At 37.0% G+C, this 20,589-nt stretch overlaps 1 protein-coding gene across 12 annotated transcripts in view; it reads left to right on the top strand.

Annotated features, from left to right (window-relative positions):
- The window catches only part of GNB1 (G protein subunit beta 1), a 39,505-nt gene that overhangs the window by 1,318 nt on the left and 17,598 nt on the right, over nt 1-20,589 (top strand). For 2 of the 12 annotated variants that reach the window (XM_032920335.1, XM_030508222.1), the window contains exons 2-3: nt 16,712-16,774; nt 18,229-18,280. The exons of 5 other annotated variants lie outside the window; for them this stretch is intronic. The gene's annotated coding sequence lies outside the window, so the exon portion shown is untranslated. Of the gene's footprint in view, nt 1-78; nt 1,101-1,411; nt 1,544-14,898; nt 15,091-16,711; nt 16,775-18,228; nt 18,281-20,589 lie in introns of those variants that run through there. 5 more of the 12 variants (XM_032920334.1, XM_030508223.1, XM_032920336.1 and 2 more) reach the window with 4 other exon arrangements.

Genomic DNA, 20,589 nt, shown 5'->3' on the forward strand with positions numbered 1-20,589 from the left:
CGAGGGGCTTCTCAGGTCGGGCTCCTGCTGTGTGTGCTGTCGGCGGGAGGGGTGCAGGAGGTTTTGTTCTCCTTAAAATCCGAACCGAGGGTGAATTTAAACCTCGTATTTGTTGTTCCCCCATGTATCGCGGTGCTGCATATTTTTGTGTGCCCGTAGCAGCGATAACGAAGATCATGGAGGGTGCTTGCCACAATAGAAAAATGGAGCTTTCTCCTCGGAAATGTTGTTAAAAATATTATTTCGATTCCCAGCTTGTTATTGAAAGGCTTTCACTATTTTTTTTTTTTTCCATACAGGGGATATTTAAGATGTAGGATTTTTAATTCTACAGCTTTGCAGGAAATGAAGAGGTGTAAAGTCTTATATGTAAATATGAAGGAAAATCTTGTCTAGAAGAAAGTCAGAATAATATAGAGGTCGTTGTAAGACATCAATTATCATTCCTGAAGATGAACTGAAATTCTAATGAATGTGATGTTTCATTATTCTCCAACAAAGTCATGGTTTGGGCTTGTTTTAAATAAGCCATCCTTTCTAGGATGCCGACTGCCACGTTATTATGTATTGTCTCCATAGCAGAAAATAGGAGGAAAGGGCTGTAAATGTAAGACTTAAGTGATTATTGAAACAGCTTTTGGGGATAGTTGGCTTAAGTTGGAGAGGTGAATTAAGCCTGAAAAATTAAACGTTTTGCTGCTGTAAAATATCCGCACCTAATTGTGAGAGATTTATCCCCTGTTCTAAGCTGATCTGCTTAAGGGAAGGATGTGAAGACAAAATGCTGTCGATGTGGATGTGAAATACATGTGAGAAAACAAAGACTATACATTAATACCTAAATTTGTTCCGAATGTAATGTAGTGGGGTTTATTTTTTCCGTTGTGGGCTTTAGGAGAAGAGAAGGGGTGATAATAGCGTAGTTGTTTTGTTGGCTGTAGATTAGCCAGGGTGTGTGTTTGATTTTCTTTTTTTGCTGTGAATGAATGGATCTTTCTGTGCCTGGGCCCAATAGCTGCAACAAGATGGCGTTTGCAGCAAGGCAGCTCTCATTTTTCAACTCCTCCTCACCACAGCTTTGCCAAACTAGATCTTATTTCGTAATTATATTTTACATTTACTTTCTCGTTCTCTTTCCTTTCTTCTTTTTTTGGGGGGTGAGGGTAGGAGGAGTGCTTGGAAGACCGCTGCAAGAAATCTGAGGGGGTTTTTTTGTTGGTGTTTTGGTGGTTTGTTTGGGTTTTTTTGTTTTTGTTTTTTGGTTTTTTTTTTTCTTTTTTTTTTTTTTTTATAATTTTTGTGAGCTTCTCCAGATAGCAACTAGGTGGGAGGAGTAACTAGTTTTATTGAAATGTTCATATAGTCTCTTACTGGATAAAGGGGTGACATGATTTTCTCTTTTACCTTGCAGTGCCTGCTTAATACCATCAAAACGTTCATGGCTTTTATTAAGCCTCTTGCTGAAAAACAGTAGTTTAAACCTAGAGCACAGGTATACAAAAACTGCTGGGGCTGCTTACTGTTGCTGGTTCTCTATAGCCAGGTAATCCTCAGAGTCCCTGCAGGCAGCTATCTTCCTATAATACAAATGTCTCCCATCTGCTTCAGAATGTTAACAATTTGTGGAGGCTTTTAAAACTGCTTTTGACTTGGAATTATTGTCATACTCTAGGTAATTGTTTTTTTAATGGGAAAGAATGAGAAAGATTTGGGGGATATCAAACCACTTCTGTGTCTGTGAAGTACTGTGTTTTAAAATGATGTTTCAAATGTCTAAAACCTTTTATGTGTGGTTTTTAGTATCTCTTAAGAAAAATGGACTTTCAGTTTGTAACTATTACTCCAAACTTCTTAACTTTGGTAGCCTGAATAGAATAGTGTGGTTAATACTTGATGTACTAGACTCAGGATTAAAATAATACATTTCCTAGCTAGAAAAATAAGAAATGCTTATGTCTCCTGTATTAGGATGACCTCCAAACCTTTGGTAATATCAACCTTTTTAGTACTGTTTATCTATGACTTAATGTGTAATCAACTGTTTGTTAGTTTATTGTAATGGCCCAGCTGTAGTTCATACAGAAGGAAGTGAGGTAGCAGTACAGCCAATTTACTTGTGCTGGCTTTTGTTTTTAATTATTTTTGTAAAAAACTGAAATTAGCTGAATGCATTTTACACCTCTCATGTCAAGAACAATTTTTTAAATCAAGAATACTCATCCAATAAACTATTAGTTGCATTTGATGGTACTTTTAATCAGCTGTTAAACTTGAAACTAGTTGTACAGGTTTTTTGGTACCACTGCTTTGGCCTTTCAGCACAAGATCAGAAAGGAGCAGGGTGAAGTGAGGTTCTTTATTCAGTAAGATAAATAGGAGCTGCAAGGACTAAACAAGGATAAATGCAAAGTCAGTGCATAGCAAGCATCCTACCATGAAATCTTCAGCAACATGTAAAGGTAGAATTCCACAGTAAATATTAGCAGAATGTCCATATCTCATGCATATCTGAAAATGTTGTATTTGGACTTAATGAGAATTCTTTTTGTGTAAGTAACCAGTAAAGTTGTGTATAATTAGGAAGTATGTAGAATTTTGTATAGCATTATTCTTAATTCAAAAATAAACACTCTACAGCTATTAAAAATTTTAAACCTAGAACAATTAAACTAGTACACTTAGAATAAGAAAATTCTTCAATTAAAGGAGTTACTTTCAGGTTCCTTTAAAAATTATAGAAGAAATATATCTCTTTGGTCTTTGTAGGGTGCCTTTTCCTGACATTAAGCAAGACCGTGCCTGCTACAGTGTGTAATAACTTCCTGGTACTTTGGAGGCTTTAATTTGGTCATGTGGAAAACAACTGTAACTGTTTCTTCTCACATAGTTACTTAGTTAGGATTCCTCAATCAGTGTGAAACAAGATGCCAATTCAAGTGAAACTCGTGTGGCTTTTGCAGATTCTTACGGTGCCTAATGTTGTACCTATGAATGCGAAGGAAGTATTTAATTCAGCTAGTTTTGTAGTTATTGCAATAAAAATTTGGAGTGGCTTGCCTTCTGTGAAACCAGCAGTAGATTTGTCTTCTGTATGTCGAGCTCATGTTCTAGTCACTGAATTGGATTAAATTCTTACTGTCCATGGATTTTGGCTCTCAGCATTAGTAGATTGGTAATTGATATTCTCAATTTTAATATCCAGTTTTAGCCATATGGCATACCGTATTGTTTCAAGAATTGCATTTAGTGCTAGTTTGTTACTAGCAAGTTGAAATGACAAATGATGCATTCAAGTGGTTGAATTATGCTTAGGTGAGTTGTCTTTGGAGGCTCTGATGCCGATGTTCATGCCAGTATTGGGGGTATTCCCCCCCCCCCCCAGTATTTTACTGTTTATGTTGGGGGTGGGGAGGGTGGGGGGGCCAGGATCTGTGACCTGGAAAGCAACTAGCTTTTTTTAGTGAAATGTTTCTTAAGCATGTGACTGAAGATAAAGTGGAATTTTTAAGGGAGGCTCTTGATTGTCCCAAGTGCAGACTCAAAATAAAAAGAATACATATTCTATTCAAAATGCGAGGGTTTTTTTTTGTGTGTGGTGTTTTTTTTTGTTTGTTTGTTTGTTTTTTTTTTTTTTTCTCCCCACTGATAATGTTGGAATTAGTATTAGCCATGATCATGATAAAAACCAAAAACACCCCCAAGCCCCTTAGTTTCTATTTAACATAGTATCTCAATTTATTATTTCTTCAAAGGGGTCTAGTATACTGGGGGTTTTCTGTGCATGAATTTGTTTTTTACCAAACAGAAAGGTAGGCAGTATCCATAGATACTCGAGCCAACTGGTAGTTTAACAGAACGTTAAGAGGTTTTTAAAAGCTTTGAGCTGGCTATGAACACTACCCTTACTTTAGATACCAAAATAATCAATGTAAATTACTGTGGAAGGCTTCCTAGTACAGGAATATGGACACTTCTAAATAGATTTTGAAGCAGAATACTGCATTTTTATTAAAGCACTAGAAGACTTCTAAGTAGAAAGAAAGGAGATGGTTAGCCTTTGAATAAAAATACAGATTTAAAAGAGGGTTTAGGAACATAAAGATCAGATGTTCTTGGCCTGTGTTTTTTTTTTTTTTTTTTTTTTATATTTTTTACCAGCTGACCTATACAATGTTCTTTACTATCAGTATTTTAAGACTATATCAATTTGTATTAAATCCTAATGTCCATTGCCTTTATTAGAGTGGTACAGAATGTGTTATGATTTTTTTTTTAATATAATGAAATATTTCTGCTTGTCTGGAAGACTGCAGTTGGAACCTTGAGTGTACTAGTTACGTGTTTGCGTTGCCCAGTATCTTCTCAGACATCCAGGAGTCTTTCTTGAACCCAGCTACAGCAATGACATGACAATATTCATGCATGCCATCTGGAAACAGCTAAGATAGTGTGATGCTTGCTATATATATCTTACACTCGGTGTTACTGGGGATGCTGTAATTAGATGTCTACGTGGTAGTTTGTGTAAGGAAAAAAAAAGATAAGTTTGGGGGACATCATGGGAGTGTAATTTGTGGGGAGTCTTGGAAATCCTAACTTTAAATTCTGTCCAGGATTTTCAGCAGTAGCCTGGACACTCAGTTATTTGGTTATCAAAATTTTAAAGTGGTGGAAAATAAGGATCCCATACAAAATGTTACATGTTGACCTGGTTATTGATATTTTAGTTCACTGGGGATGTGGGGGAATGATAGGACACAGGAACAAGTGTTTGAGAAAGCAGTTATGAAGACAATACTTCAGTTGCTTTTTTTTTTTCCCAATACTTTAGTATTAAAATACCTATTTTTGATTAAGTAGAATTTCCACCTGCCAAATCTCTGCAATTTTGAAAGGTTTTATGTGTAGAGAAGAAATACCTTCTGTATGTTATAAGGGTTAATTGAATTGTAACTAAATATTTTCGTGTTCCTACAGCGGTCTGAGGAAGGTTTGCCTAAAATTTCTTTCCAGTTACGTTTATCATATTTGTCTCAGATGAGAATATTTTGATGTCGTCTTGAGAACTGCAGTAGTGCCTGCCAGCACTCCCAAAAAAGAAAATATTAATTATCTGCAATTAGATTGATTAGATAATTTTTGTAGCTTTATGTAATGCAGTCTTATATTAAAAACCATGTAAAGATTTTTGTGACTATTTTCAGCTCTTTCTCCCCCCGCTCCCCCAGCAAAGAGATGAGAAAAAAAGCCACTAAACCCAAAATACTTCTCTGGAAACTCCTGCATGCTGTCTATCACAGTAGTTGTGAATATTTTAGCAGTTCAGGTATCAGTGATGATTTTGCTCATCTTATTACAAAATCTAACTGTATTGACTATGGGGGCACTAAATAAGAAATTTCGTAAGGCTTTCTGTATGACTTTCAGAAAGGCAAGCACCCACAAAGTTGTCATCACTGACAGGAAGTCCATGCCTTACTGCTTGTTCTCTCTTCTGCTACAGTAGGCTCAATTGCACAGATTGACGCCAGTTGTTTTCTTTCTTTGTAAGAAAGAAAGAGATTTTCTGCTTAACTACAGCAGGTGAGCTGTTAATTCTATACATCTTTATTTTCTTACTGCTTTTCTGGCCTTCTTGCCTATCTTGGGCTGGATTTAGGGAACCATTTTAAAAGTCTATTCAGTAACGTGCTTTGTGTTCATCCTGACATTTTAGAATTTATTGAAATCTATCAATAAATAGAGGTCATCTAAAATTATTTGCAAACACATAAATTGAGAAGCTGAATGGCTTTTGTTTTGGGGTCTTTTTGTGAAATGTTGGAACAAATTTCCAGCACTGCTCTGACAGAAGAATTTTTAATTATGTGCTACAAAATTGCAGTTTAACTTCCATGGAAACTGAAATGTGTGTGGCTGGTATTAATGGTGTGTGCTTTACTATAAGGACTTTCTCAGTGGGACATCTGTGGTAACACATGGTATATTTAAGAGGCTTCTTTTGCTGGGGGTTGCTGAGCAGGCTATTGAGTTTACAAATGTTTTTGGAGATTATATGCTATGCTTGTATCTGACCAGATATGCCTTGCAAGCTGCTGCCGGAGTTGGTGTTGTCCTTTTGTAATTGATGTGGAATGTGGCTTTCTTATGCAGTTAGAGAAATTGAACCAGCCTGGTTTATTCTGTTTTAAAATCAGAACACTTTGTAGTCAGCCCAACTGTTTGGGCTTCTGTAGTAGTTGAGGAATTTACCAAAACAATGGAGGGATAGGAGGTGGGTCAAAGCTCTAAGGATAAAAGCATACAGAAGATGGTATGAATGTGCCTTTTTTGTTGATGGAGAGGTCTTAAAAGTTATCTTCAGCAGTGAAATTTGTAAGGCCAGGCAGGAGTGTTAATGCCATAAACATCATTGACCAGAAGGCCCCAAGCTTATTTCTCAGTTTGATATGTGTGTAGTACTAATAGTTTCTAAGATGTCTGTGGTAAAAACTAGTGCAGTAAGTCTGGTTTTTGCCGTATATGTAGAGCTCTGTTCCATTTAGGTTTATTTAAATTGTTGAGCTGATATATCTTGCTTAACAGCAAGTGTTTCAATGTATCAAACATCACAATGCTTGAATCTCAAAATAAATAGGAAAAAAACCCCTTATGTTTCAGTGTATAAAATACCATGAGTTATAACTGCATAATACAAAACTTAGTATATGGGTTTTTTCCAATAAATGAAATAACAGTGCTCAACAAAGCAGGCCTACACATGCTTCAGGATGCTGAGAGGAATTCTGTTTATGGTCCTCTTGAATTTTTCCTGTTTAGCTCCCCAAAGTCTTTTCTTCAGATTACCACACCTTCCTCCAAACAGACTTGTTAGGTTACTTTTTCTGTTTGTCTAGAAAAACAAAGTAGATGTGATAGTCTGCTGAAACCTTTGGTACTCAAAATAGGATTATACTGTACTAATTAAAGAGTTCTCTTTGTTGGAACATATGTTTGATATTCCTGTTGCAAATTCTTTGTGAAGTGGTAAAATGCTGAAGGTACACTGCTGTCTGTTTAACAAAGGTGTGGTCTCTACAAATATCAGGAACGGTTCGCTTGATGCTTATGGCAATTTAATTGTGCTTCAGGTTACTATGTCCTGGATTTCACTATAAGTTGTCAGATACTATCTGGCTAGTGCCTGAAAACTTACTGTTAAAGTTAGCATATGGTACTTTGGTTAAAAGACTGTATAATACTTAAAGAAAATGAAATAATTCCAGACAGGAACAATTAAATGGGTTTAAAATCTTGATAAAGTAGTGTGTCTTTAATACATGCTTGAGAAGTTGGGGAAGTGTTTTTTCATGTATGAAAACTCAAATATCATAGAAACTTTGGGCATTGTAGTCAAATTGATTACTTCAGCTTACTTTCTTCATTTATTCTTTTGCCTGTAGACAATAGGTGAAGCTTCAGCATTTCAGGGAATACTTTGGTTTGTCCTGCAAAAAGGTTCATTGCTGATAAATGGGGAAGCAGAACTTGTGCAGAACATGCATTTGGGGCTTTAATATCTGGCCAAACTAGTTCACAGGTGTGAGTATTTAGGTATCTGATTATCCAAAGTCTCTCATTAGGCTTGAATTTGACATACTTACAAATTCAGGATATCCAAGTTTGAGTTATGCAATGATTTTGAAATTAGAAAACTGTATCCTAATCAAATGGAGTGAAGCATCTTGAAGAAAAGGAGGAAAAATCTTAAAACCACTATAAACTTGGAAAGTTTGAAGATAGAATGAAGTTCTTTGAGACATTTTGGAAACCTTGGGCAAGTCCTTAGACATGAGAAGATGCTCAGTCATCTTCATGTTTGCTTCTAGCCTGACTCCTTTCTCTTCCCTTTAACTCATAGTAGAAGATGGAACTCATACTAAATCAGGCATTGGGAAATCCACTCTGTTTGCTACCATAAGGATCAAATATAAAGCATTTGGATAGATTTTCTTGGGGTAAGTTGGGATGTTAAGCTGTGTCACCTAGCTAATTAATTTGGTTTTGATTTCTCAGTCTAATTTATCCTGTAGTCATTTTTTTGTGCGTTATCCTTGCTGTTGTGAACTAAACCCAAAAAGGGCTCACTCTGGGGAAGCTGGTTATTGCTGCTTTCCATCAGGAAAGGTGGCACAGGCATCTTGTCAGCAGCTGCCTTGCCAATTCATGACTTTGGATGTTAAGGAAATCAAGATGGACAAATAGTTTATTACCATGTGCTGTGCTGCAAAACTCTGGTAGTTCAGCTTCTAGTTAATGAGCAGCTCTGCTCTTACAGAATGTGAAGGAACTTAGAAAAGCAAGCTGAGGTGGAAGCTGTAGTTGAAAACAACTGTGTTTTTCCCAAGTCACAATCCTTAATATTCTGAATAGAAGGTGGAAGTGTCCAGCCTTCAAAGCTCTCCTTCTGTTTTAAAATGGACTGAGTTGATACATTGTGTACTACAGCTAGTGTGTTTTCTGTTTTAAAAACAAACTCAAAACCAGTCTCCCCTCAAAAACCCCTCTACTCTGCTCTTGTGAGACCTCACTTGGAGTATTGTGTACAGTTCTGGTGTCCTCAACATAAAAAGGACATGGATCTGCTGGAGCAAGTGCAGAGGAGGGCCATGAGGATGATAAGAGGGCTGGAGCACCTTGTGTATGAAGACAGGCTAAGTAAGTTGGGGCTGTTCAGCCTGGAGAAGAGAAGGCTGTGTGGAGACCTCATAGCAGCCTTCCAGTATCTGAAGAGGGCCTACAAGGATGCTGGGGAGGGACTCTTCATTAGGGGCTGTAGTGGTAGGACAAGGGGGAATGGGTTTGAACTTAAACAGGGGAAGTTTAGATTAGATATAAGGAAGAAGTTCTTTACTGTGGGGGTGGTGAGGCACTGGAATGGGTTGCCCAAGGAAGTTGTGAATGCTCCATCCCTGGCAATGTTCAAGGCCAGGTTGGACAGAACCTTGGGTGGCATGGTTTGGTGCGAGGTGTCCCTGCCCATGGCAGGAGGGTTGGAACTAGATGATCTCAAGGTTCTTTCCAACCCTAACTATTCTATGATTCTATAAACCCACACAGTTTTGCTCAACAATTTTGTGCAGGGGTTCCAAATAAACATGAAGCAGTGCTTGTGTAAAGGGGGTGTGGAGAGGATCAAGAAAATTGATTCAGGATCTTTAGAGTTGTTGATTTCAACTAACCTTGCTGGCTTTGTTAAACAGCCTTTGCTTATTTTGACTTTTCACATATTTCTTTTTTCCTAAAAGGATTGTCTTCTGATGTTTTCAGTGTTCTCTTTCTTAATTCCCACCCTGGCTCCTATCCCTAGTAGTACTTCTTTTCTTTTAATCAGATTTTCCTCTTTATTTCGATCATCTAACCACATGCACAATATCTAGAGGAATACAACTGCATTAGTTGTATTAGTTGTATTACTTAGTCTTTAAGTAGACTAATGCCAGACATTTTAAGAGAGTTAATGCAGTACTTTGGAAAGAAGAACATCCAAGGGTGAAAGCAAGTATTTGCTTTCTTGTTGTGATGCTGTCCCTGGGCTGTGCTTTTGTATCAGCATTAAGTATTGTTGCATTGTCTGTTCCCAAACACTCCTTCTCAGTCTAATGGCTTCAAGGTCTCCTATGTTACTCTACTTTTCAGTCTGGCAACCTTGCTTTACTTGTTCCTATTCTTCTGTGCCTTATTTTGTATCAAAGGTACACATCAAAATAGAGCAATTGCTGGGAGAAATTAATGAGCTACCGGAGGTATAAATCATTGCTATCAAAAATAATGGAACTGCTTGCACATTGATTAAAGATGGGTTATGTTGATTGCAGGGCTAGAGAACAAAGTATTGCTTGGTCTGTTTGGAGTAAAAAGATTAGACAAGTTATGCCTTATTTTAATCTCTTCTGAGTATTCTTTTTTCTGCTATATGCATGTAATACATTTTGTTGATTTTTAAGGTCCACTGAAATACTTTTTATCTTCAGACTGCTGCTGGAAAGCAGTTATTTCATGGTGTAGCTTAATTTCTTTTTAACTGTGAATCTTTGTTAATCTCTTACTGGAGATCAGCATGCTGTTTGGACACTTAAATTCTTATTTCAATGAAATAATTAGCTGAAGCTTGGCTAAAATCTTCAACACTGTTGTAAAGAATTAAAACTTTTCTTGTAGATGATCTCCTAGGCTGTTTTGCATAGTCTGTGTAGCAAAGAGCAGATGGTTTGTTGTTCAAATGTCTTAACTGCTGTATTTTTGTTGCAGCAGGATGTGATAGTGGTTATAGTCAGGAGGTAGTTATCAATCGAGTCTTGTCCAGCCTGTCCTTAAAATGGGGCACCTTTGTTGCTTCTATTGGACTCTTGATCTGCATGGTAAAGCACAGTTTAGATTTGATAGAATATAAATTATCTTGCTGCTCTGGAAACATAACATGTTTTTCATCAGTGTTTTGAGGGTCTTAGTGCAGTGAGACACGTCAGTATCTGAGGATCTCATTTGAAATCTGTGCCTACATGCATGGATGAGGGGGATGCTTTTTCAGAACCAAAGTTGTCCAGAAAAGACCACATTGTATATGTGATAAGTTATATCAGTAACTGTCTCCCTTGGCTCGAGTAAAGGTATGTTGACTTGCTTGGCTACTTCTTCTAATTTTAAATTACTTGACTTTTAAGGATGTAAAAAGTATTGTTAAATGTAGCATTCTGAAAGCTCTATTTTTTTTTAAAGGGTGTAAGTAGGAAGCAGCTGATTCCCCTTTGACTCAGTTGACTCTTTACTGGCTGGCATATGTAGCATGAAATGGATGATTCAGCTTCTGTTGATAAAATAGTTGAGCGGAAATTTATGGAAATACAAAATAAAATAATAGGAATTTCTATTAATTTTCTGTGCTTATGCATGCACACAATCTTACTGATTTCTACTAGTATTTTTCATGTCTAATTTTGCTATTTTTGTTTCTGTTTTTTTATATTGTAAATAAGTGATCATATAACCCATTTCCTCCTCTAATATAATAAATATTGTCGTGAAGATCTTAATGTACCTACTGATGTCACTGTAATGGTAATATCTGAAGCAATACATTATTTTTAACAAGGTTGAAAAAATCATGCCAATACAGATGTGTTGGCAAGCAGGGCTGAGAGAAATACCATTCAGGCTTTTGGAAAATACTTGTTCTTCTCTTACGCTTTAATCCCCAGATAGTGGCAGTTGATCCATCTGGTGGATTTTGTTGTAATCTCTGGGATTTTGGTAACAGGAGGTGGTGTGATCACCTCTCTCTGTGCCAGGTTTTGCATACAGCTATTCATTTGCTTGTGAAAACATGATCCAGCCAAGCTGTGCTCTCCTCAGCACCTACTGTGAAATATTTGGGTAGAGCGTGAGCAGAACATCATCATGTGGTAGAGAAACACATCAATCTTTAGGAGGACTTCTTGAACATATTCAAATCACAGAAAATGACCTGAAGAGCTACTGGAAAACTGGTATGTCCGAAAGTGACTTTTAAATAAACAATCTTTTGGCAACTTCATGAGAATTGGCAAGAATTATTTTTCGTAATGGGATTGCATGTTCTTAAATTGTGGATTACAAACTTGTTTTGCTACCTGAGTGTGTTTCTAATACTGACTTTTACTAAAAACAAAAACCCAAAAAACAAAAAAAACGCAAATACACACATATTTAGGTGTGTAATGTGTCTTCATTTGCTATTTTACAATTCTGTCACTAATTGTCACACTGGGATGGTGTATAAACTGCTTCTACAACAGCGTGCTTCCACTTCTAGCTTCTAGGAGGCAATGCACTGTGTGTAGCTTGCATCCTGAACTGCCCTAAGCCTGCTACCCAGAGATTCAGCTTATTTAGATGAGAGATTATGCATTTTCTGGTAAGATAATGTCCTGGTACTGTGTCACCACTGCTTTAGGTCCCCTGGAGAAGAATAATGAATTTGTTTTGTTTCTGGGTTGTTTTTATATTATTTTCCCATTATTTTGTTCAACCTCTCTGCAAACACCTTGCTGATAATGCTTCACACTAGGCAACCTTCCTATATCTGACTGATTTCTGCTATAATTTTACTCTTGGTTTGTTTTTTTGGGGATTTTTTTTTTTTTTCCCTATTTTGTTTCCTTAACACTTCTAAACCCAAACTATGAATCTGTTCTCACTATTAGCAGCTTTCTAGATAGCTCCTGCTGTGTGTGGCTTTTTTTCCACTTAAGTAAAGGCCTTAAGCATTCTCGATGCTAAAGGGCTTATGCAAAAAAATGTATTTCCTAGAGAAAGTAACTAAAACCTTTTCGATTTGTCTCTTGCAGTTAAAGTGCAAAGTGGTTTGGGTTTCTTTTAGCTTGTAAGACCTAGCATTTTGTTTCTTCAGCTCCTGAATAGTTAATTGTGTGTTACTGAGAAGGTGTTTGCATCCAGCAATATTTGGTTACATAGTCTTACCTTTGTAGCTGCTTCTCTGTTCATGGCAATAATATTAATACTAAATAGTGAAAAATATGGTGTGTCAGTGACATTATTATTGAAGTAGGACTGCGATATCCCTCTTGTGCATGTGGTCTGCCCTGTTCAGTTAAACAGAAATTCTGGAGAGTTTACAAATGAAGTGAAAATGCCAGTAAAAACTGGAGAGCATGATAAAAGAGTTGAAGGAAGCAATGAAAGATGACAGTTGAAGTGAGAAACAACTCTTCAGTTACCATAAGGCTCTGCAGATAGAAGCATCTAGTAATAAATGCTTAGTCATTTCTGTGCTCGATAATTAATAGTGATATATGCACTTCCAGTGCTGCCTGGGTTTTGTTTTCCGGTCTGAAGGGAGATATCTAGTAGTATGTGACAACAAAACTGCTTGGTTTTGGGTAAGGGGATACTTTGTTAAGTGACGATGATCAGTAATTTCTTTTTCTGATAAATGTAGCTAGAAATTTATGCACAACTAGGTTCTAAGTTTTCCTGACTTACTGGTTTGAAAACTTACACTAAATATCATTAATTTTTGTCCTTAAAATAAGTTAGCTTCCTATGCCTGCCACTTATCAGGAAGTGTTAGAATGATCTTAAATGTGAATTTCTTTAAGAACAAGGCAGAAAAGATGTAGGTAGAAAATATTTTGACTTTGGTCACTAAGGTAGCAACAGTTATTAATATTCTTCCACTACTTCTGAGATCTCCCAAGACCCTTCTTTTTTAAAAAGTGATATTTTTAGCATTTGGCTTTAGGCATCGGTTAAACTTGTAATAATCATTTCTTTTATTTTGTACATAAGTTCTCTGCTGTTCCTAGAATTAAGATTATTTTTAAATAATACACGTAGCTTGCAAATGCATTTAGAAAGGTTTAATGAAGTGACCTGTTACAGTCCAGATTTTTAAGCTTAAATACTGCATCAGTATGTGGTTTTTTTCCTTCCCCCCCCCCCCCCCCAAATGTAGGTCATGGGATTAGCATCAGGAAATATGAGTATTTTGGCAACATAGGGATGCTGTCTTCCATGAAAACAGCTTGAATTTGCTCACTGTTAGTGGCAGAGGGAAAGGGGCCACTTTACTCCAGAGCTGTTTATTGCAGGCATGTGTCCCTGCCATCATCTTAAGCATTGTTGTCTACTTATTAGTATTGTATTTAGAGAAAGTGGCAAACTGTCCAAAAGGTTTATTTTCAAATACTTTTTTAAACATGGGAGGGATGAGTCCTCAAGTCTTAGGCATGCCAGCAAAAGCTGTGTATTAATAGCTAGAGTTTGGTGATGTTCAGTAAAAGTTGGGTTGCTTTACTATGTGACAATAACCTCTGGCATATTGAGGAATATGCACATAGCAGTTGACTTTTTTTGTGAATTATTCTTATTCTGTAATGCTTTTGGAGGAGACAGAAATGCAGTGTTTCTCTGAGACAGTAATTCCAAGTTGGCACTTTGGATGTGAAACTCTCTTATTGAATTTGGGCTTTGCAAGGTCTTGGAAGGTTTCTAGATATGTTAGTATCTGGCTTCTCCCCTGAATTTTCTGAAATAAAAGCTTGAATTTTTTTATTTTCATTTTCTTTTTTCTGAAGCTGAAACTTCTGTCCTCAATACTTAGATGAAGGCAGTTTGATGGAAGACCATGTTGACTGACCAGAAGATGTTTTGTGCAGATCTGTTCTGCCTGGATGAAGAAATGCAGCCAGAACTTTGGAGGCACCCTAGAACTGATCTTTATTCTTTAGCCATCAATTTTCCTGTGTTCTATGCAGCTGTGAGAAACTTTTTTTCTAATGCAGTCTTTTAGATATATCAAGTATAGTAGAAAAAGTGCACAAATTTCTTCAGGAGGAAAGCATTTCCAGATTTCTACTACTAGGAATAGGGGATGGGATAGGGGAAGGACATGTCACTTGCAATGTTAAAGATGATAGCTCCTAATAGGGCTGTAACTTTATACTGTTAAGTCATGAATGGAGATTAAATATCTTTTGCTCATAATCTTGTGCTTAGAAACAGGTGAAGGTTTTAACTTACCAGAAGAACTTGTCTTTGGACAGAGCAAATACAACAAGCATTATTTTTTGTTATTTATTTATGTATATTTTAGAAACTTGCATTGCCAGGTATTCTGCAGGGTTCTTTTTATGCAGAAAATCTTGTAAGTATTAACATCAGTGACCCTTGTAGGAAGGTGCCTAGTTAAAATGGGACCTGTAATTCAAGAATCGAGCTGTATGTAATAATGAAGCATTTGTGAAGTTGGCTTGCTTGGTTGCAGGTATTTTTAGCTTGTGTAATTATTACTTGCATGCTACATTGAAAATGGAAATTTGTTAGCTCCTTAACCAGCTAATGTAAGTGTTGCATAATGACCATTAACACTTATCGACCTGATAGTCGCTTGTTTTGTGTGTACTTCATTTGCACTAATATATGGAAAAATGTCTCTTGAGCTCAGTGACTGCTTCAGATGGAAACTTGGCAGTTCTTCAATGCAAGAAGCAGCCAATACCTCCCACAGAAACAGTCCAGCCACGCTAGCCTTTGACTGCAGAAGTGTTTGCAGTAAGTTTTTGAAGGAGTTTGACAATGTAGCATTGTCCCTACTAGGATAATCTGTTTTGCAAACCTGTTAGTAAAGTATTGCTTGTTGTTCAAAGCTTATGTGCTTGGAAATTATAGACTCAGCAGGTGATTCCCAGAAAGAAAACATCAAATAGAAGAGAAGGGGTTTTATCCATTCACTTGAGCGTATTTAGATTTATGAATTTGTAATTACTATTTTATCCTTCCATTGGCTGTCCTTCAAAGCTGCTCTTGCAGGAGGTGACAGCAAAGACTAGGCTTTCTGGAATACAGATCTGTGCTCAACAAGAAAAGTCTGAACTAGAATTAGTGCTTGGAGGAGGACAGACACAGCTGCTTATGAAGCCTGGCCAAACCTTGTCCCAAGGTCTGAGCCAAACCTTTGCTGGGCAGGTGTCTTATCTGATGAGCCATGCCTGGCCTCATATCAGGTTATGTATGAACTGATGGCATATTTTAAGAAGCTAGAATGCTTTTGCTGCGGTTCAAATATTGGCCTAGCCTCTAGTCAATGTATGTGTAAAGCAGCCTTAAGAAGGTGTGCGGGTGGAATTAACATGCAGAATATTTGGCATCTAAGTCTGTCATTGAATCTATAGGTCAAGAAGAAAAATGTGTTTACACAGCTAATGACTTTGGAGAGGGCTACAGTGAATGTATTTATGAAGTTGCTTAATTTTGGAGAGTTGTTCAGATTTGCTATGATGTTACAGTAAAATACTTCTCAATGCTTTCCCTACTCTTCAAAGTCCCTTCCTTTCTTTTCTTTCCTGCTTTCCTTAACCTCATGAAACTCTCCAGAAGAGCCTTCATGTGAAGGCTTGTTTTCTGGCGGATTTCGAAGTTAAGTTTTTAGGCTGGGTTGTAACCTCAGTGTAACTACTTCAAGGAAAGTTGAAGGAAATCTTGAAGGAAGAAGGAATACTAGGCTGTCAGCAGTTGGTGCTGTAGTAGGGAAGCTTTACCCAGATTTGATGATGCTTTGCTTGGAGCAGAAAGCTGTGGGAAGGTGGGGACACTGGGTACACCAGCTATATGTAGGGCTGGCTAACCTCCAAGGTGCTTTGGCATAATGGTTTAACCACTTGAACCAAACTTAAAGTATTCTGTGGTACTTTTTGTTCTCTCCAGTTTTAGAAACCCCAGCTCTTGATGTTGAGAACCTCAAGTTCTCAGCCAAGCAGGGCTGTAAGGGCTGATTAAGATGGTGTATAAAGCTTGTTACAAGAACTCTTTCTTTGCTGAACCAGTATTGTGGTATGGTGAATGACTTGGCCTGTAATTTTCATGTTGCTTTTACCAGGCTCCATTTTAGCTAAAAATGGAAGCTTGTGACAATGCAGATCTTTTTTTCTTCAGTCACTTGTCTACTTTTGTTCCTTTAAAAGAGCTCCATCTTTAATTGAAAATACCTCAGTTGCTAGGATTGCACTCTGCAGGCATCACAGGATGCTTTCAGCAAGCCCAACTGGAAATTTAACCTGGTTTTAAAAACTAAACTAAACTTTGTGGAGCAGGTTGCTGTTAGGCTTCCTTACTCTTCTTCCAGGCTGGTTAAAGCAGGTTTTTTTTGTTTTGTTTTTGTTTTTGTTTTTTGCAGAAGGCGTGTGAAATCTGCAACACCTCTCCTGCATTAATGAGGGTACAGCACAGGACAATAATGGTGTGTGTTTTGGCCTTTGCTATTGTGTATTCTGTGTGCTGTTAGTGTTCCAGCATAATTTTACTTGTTTACATTTCAGGTAATACTTTCAGAATTTCATCAGTTTTCATATCTCTGCAGCGTGGGCAAATTTTTCCTGTCAAGACTTCTGAAAGTTAAATAGAGTTGATCTTTTTTCAGAACTTCAAATGGTCATGTCATGCGCTTGTGTCTTTGGGGGCTGGAGTTTGGCCTCTAAGTGAGTTACTGTTTTATGGCTAGAAGTGTGGTTTTTCTGGCAGTAGCCAACAAAACTGCTTACACTGTGATGATTCCATAATCACAGTATTAAACTGTTCATCTATAAACGAGCTTGGATGAGGATGATCCATATCCTGAGTAGTTTAACCTCCATACCAGACACTGGAGTGGTTTGTAAATTTTCCAGCTAGTAGTGAGCTGTAAAATCAGAAAGATGCATTATCTGTAAGCATTTCAGTTTAAAGTACATGAGGTTGTAGACTGGCTTTCTGATTTAAGATCATTTTGCTTCAGTACATTCTTGTTTTGTGCTTGGAATAATCCTCTAGTGTCCCAATGCAGTGGCTTTGAAGATGTACACTCGGTGTCCATTGACATCACCCATAGCCCTTGTCTTGCTGTGTGGTACAGACAGATTGCAGATGTTTTGAATGTAAAAGCGGTTGTTGATGTTTTGAATCTTGGGGTGAACTGTAATTATGACTTTGTGCTGCCAGAGGAAAAAAATTGCTTCAAAATTTCTTACAAGAAATTCTTCCACCTTGCTACAAAGCCAATTTGTATGTTAAATCATTACAGTCTTCCAGACTGCAAGTGTGTGAGTTTTTTAATGTGTTAATATTTCACTTGTTAACATCTTTAGTGATTAGAAGTCATAACTCTTCTAGAAAAGTGTTGTGCTCTCGCTTGAGCTGTTTAGTAGGAGGTTTATGTAACTTCTTTTGATAAAATAGGTACCTTGGTATTTCACTGTGCTTAGAAAGCTAGCATACCTCAGGAACAGTATTGAGCAGAAATAATTTCAATGCTTTGAAAATGCAGACTGGGGAGAGGGGGCACTTTGTAGTGCAGTGAAAATTAGGCTTGTATGAGTGAGACAATGTTTTGCTACAATCCTAAGCTCTCTAATAGTATGGACTTCTGTATCATTAGGGGAGGAGACCTAATGATCTGAGGATTGCAAGAGTTTTCTTGGAAAAGAATGTTCAAAGTGACATGAGTGAGTCTTTTGGTTCTGTTGCTATTATTAAAGCAATGCCCATTTCTTTCATGAAGACAAACTGGCTGTTTGTTAGCTAACAAAAAATAGCCTGTGCTTTGATAGCATTTTAATTTCTGCTAGACTTGTTAAGAAATTGATGTTATTTCTTGACAATTGTACAAATTCTGGTTTTGTTTCTCTCTTCTTCCCCACACCCCCCTTCCCCCCCCAGAATTTACATGTTTGACAGCAGAAGTTGGCTTTCTACTGTAGTGAGAGAAAATGTAAGTAAAGAAATAAGGTAACTTCTTTTTTCTAGTGCTTGAGAAACTCATGCTATTTTTTAAGTGGCTAACTTAAGGTTTTTAGCTGTTAATCTGTGCAAGCCTAAAGTACCTGTTTTCTACTTTAGCATGTGTATTCTTCTATCAACAGGAAGGATTTTAAAACGGGCAGGAAACCTGCTAAATAATAGATGTTGGTGCCTGCCTTCATTCAGAAAGGGAACTGGCAAAGCAGAGGGAGACCATAGATGAAACTGTTTCATCTCAGTGGGGCAGGGAATTGTAATAAATAAAATGATGACAATGGTCATTCTCTCATGAATGAAAAATTACTTATCTGCCATGTTTGACAAAAGAAGGCCAAATTTCTTTTGAGCAAAGTGGCTCTTGCCAGAATGTTCTTTTTAATGTGTCAGTATTATTTAAACAGAACCTAAGAGATTCAAAGTTCATATTCTTCGCCATCATAATTATTACTAATATTTTTGGAACAATGAAACCTTCATTACCTTCCAGAGTATAACTTCAAATGTTTCTGCCTCTTGTGAAGCCCCGTAAGTCTATTAGGAACATCACTAGTTAGTCATATGTTGTGTAGGAAATATTTGCTCAGTTATATTGGTTGCTTCCCATTACTAGATGTTTACCTGTTTTTCAAAAAGCAAACAGCAAGTGAGCCCCTGTCTCTTTCTCTAAACCTGTCTTCTGAGGTGCTCTCCAATTAGTTACTTTGGTCAACCCTAGATACCTCCAGTGTTCGTTTTTTTTTGGAGGAGCAGAAACTGAACACAGTGTTCCCAGTGTACACAAACCATTGCTTTTCCTCAGTGGCATTATAGTATTTTTAGTATTTTTCTGTCCTATTTTTTTATTTAACCTTTTGTTTTAACCAGTGCTGGGTATTAAGCCAGTGTCTTTGAGCTATATTCAGTGCATATTCTAAAGGGTTGTGCTTTGGTTGGGGTTTTTTTTTCCCTTTCAAATAAAGCTGTATCACAGAAGCTTGTGTGATTCTTTACATTTGTGTCATGTTCCTGAATACCTTTTCTACGATTTTTAACTTCTAAAATCCTCTACTTTTTTTTTTTTTTTGGTGGTTACCCTATCTGAATATGTGCGTACTTCAGGATCAGAAGGCACCCCTGAATTTTTTTGGTCTTCTCTTGTGGACCATGTAAATGGGATAGAGAACACCTCAAATTTGTTCCACAAGCAATTCTGATCTTTCTTACTGTATTTTCTATTGAATAAAAGTCAAATAGGACTCAATATATACTTCCAAATAAATAACAAAACCCCCTCAGCTTTTCAAAGCCAATATGATATCAAAACATTGGAACTAACAGTGGATCGTGTGTAATTCCTTTGTCATTGTGAAAATGTACAAGCTGCTGTGCATGTTGCTAATAGGATTTATGGTACCTAATAGATTAACACAATTTCATTTAATCAGATGACCTGCTATGAGACTGTCTGGTAGATGTAACACGAACTCATTAGGAAGGCTGTAAAATTTTGGCTCTGTTCTTGCAAATGGTGTGCTTTGCTTTTTCTCTGGCTGTTTTGTATGTACTGGGGTGATGTATATTGGCAGAGAAGATGTTGAGGGAACAAGTATCAGTCAACCTGTTAATTTGGGAGAAAGGTGATTTGGCTAACCTTCTTAGGAAATTACTGTACATGGCTAATGCTCTAACAATATATCTTTAAACCCTCTGTGTTACCAGACCGCATCAGCAACGGCTTGGTGGGATTAGTTTAGGGTTTGGTAGTAGTAGTGTATACTAAAAATATTTTGTAGAAAAGAAAGTTTGGCCATCAAGGGATAGAAGTTCTAAATACTTGACTTAATGATAGCTGTGACTTCAAATCTGTGTTCTCTTCTTTTGATCTGTAGAGATTATAGGATGGGCTATTGAGAAGTCTCTTTTTTTTTCTTCCTTTTTTTTTTTTTTTTAATAATGGCGTGAGAAAATTAAATAACAGTGTTCAGTGACCATTGCCTCATTGCTGTTACCAGGCAGTTGTAAAGAGGAATCGCATTTAACACAAGAATATATATTTAGATGAGTTGTATTCAACTCTTTCCACTTCTCTTATAATGTAGGCAAGCATCAGTCTGCATCTAAATGTGATAGTATTAATGATACCTTGGTTTCAGTAACTGGACTTAATTGGATAAACAGCTTGAGCTCTGGAAAGGACATTAGAGTTCTAACAATGAAATGAGTGAATTCTTCCTTAGCCTTTGAATTATCACTGTGTTCTGCATAGTGAGCTTTACCTTTAAAGTGAATTATTATACTGGG

This window comes from Strigops habroptila, chromosome 16 (assembly GCF_004027225.2).
Source record: "Strigops habroptila isolate Jane chromosome 16, bStrHab1.2.pri, whole genome shotgun sequence".
Lineage (NCBI taxonomy): Eukaryota > Metazoa > Chordata > Aves > Psittaciformes > Psittacidae > Strigops > Strigops habroptila.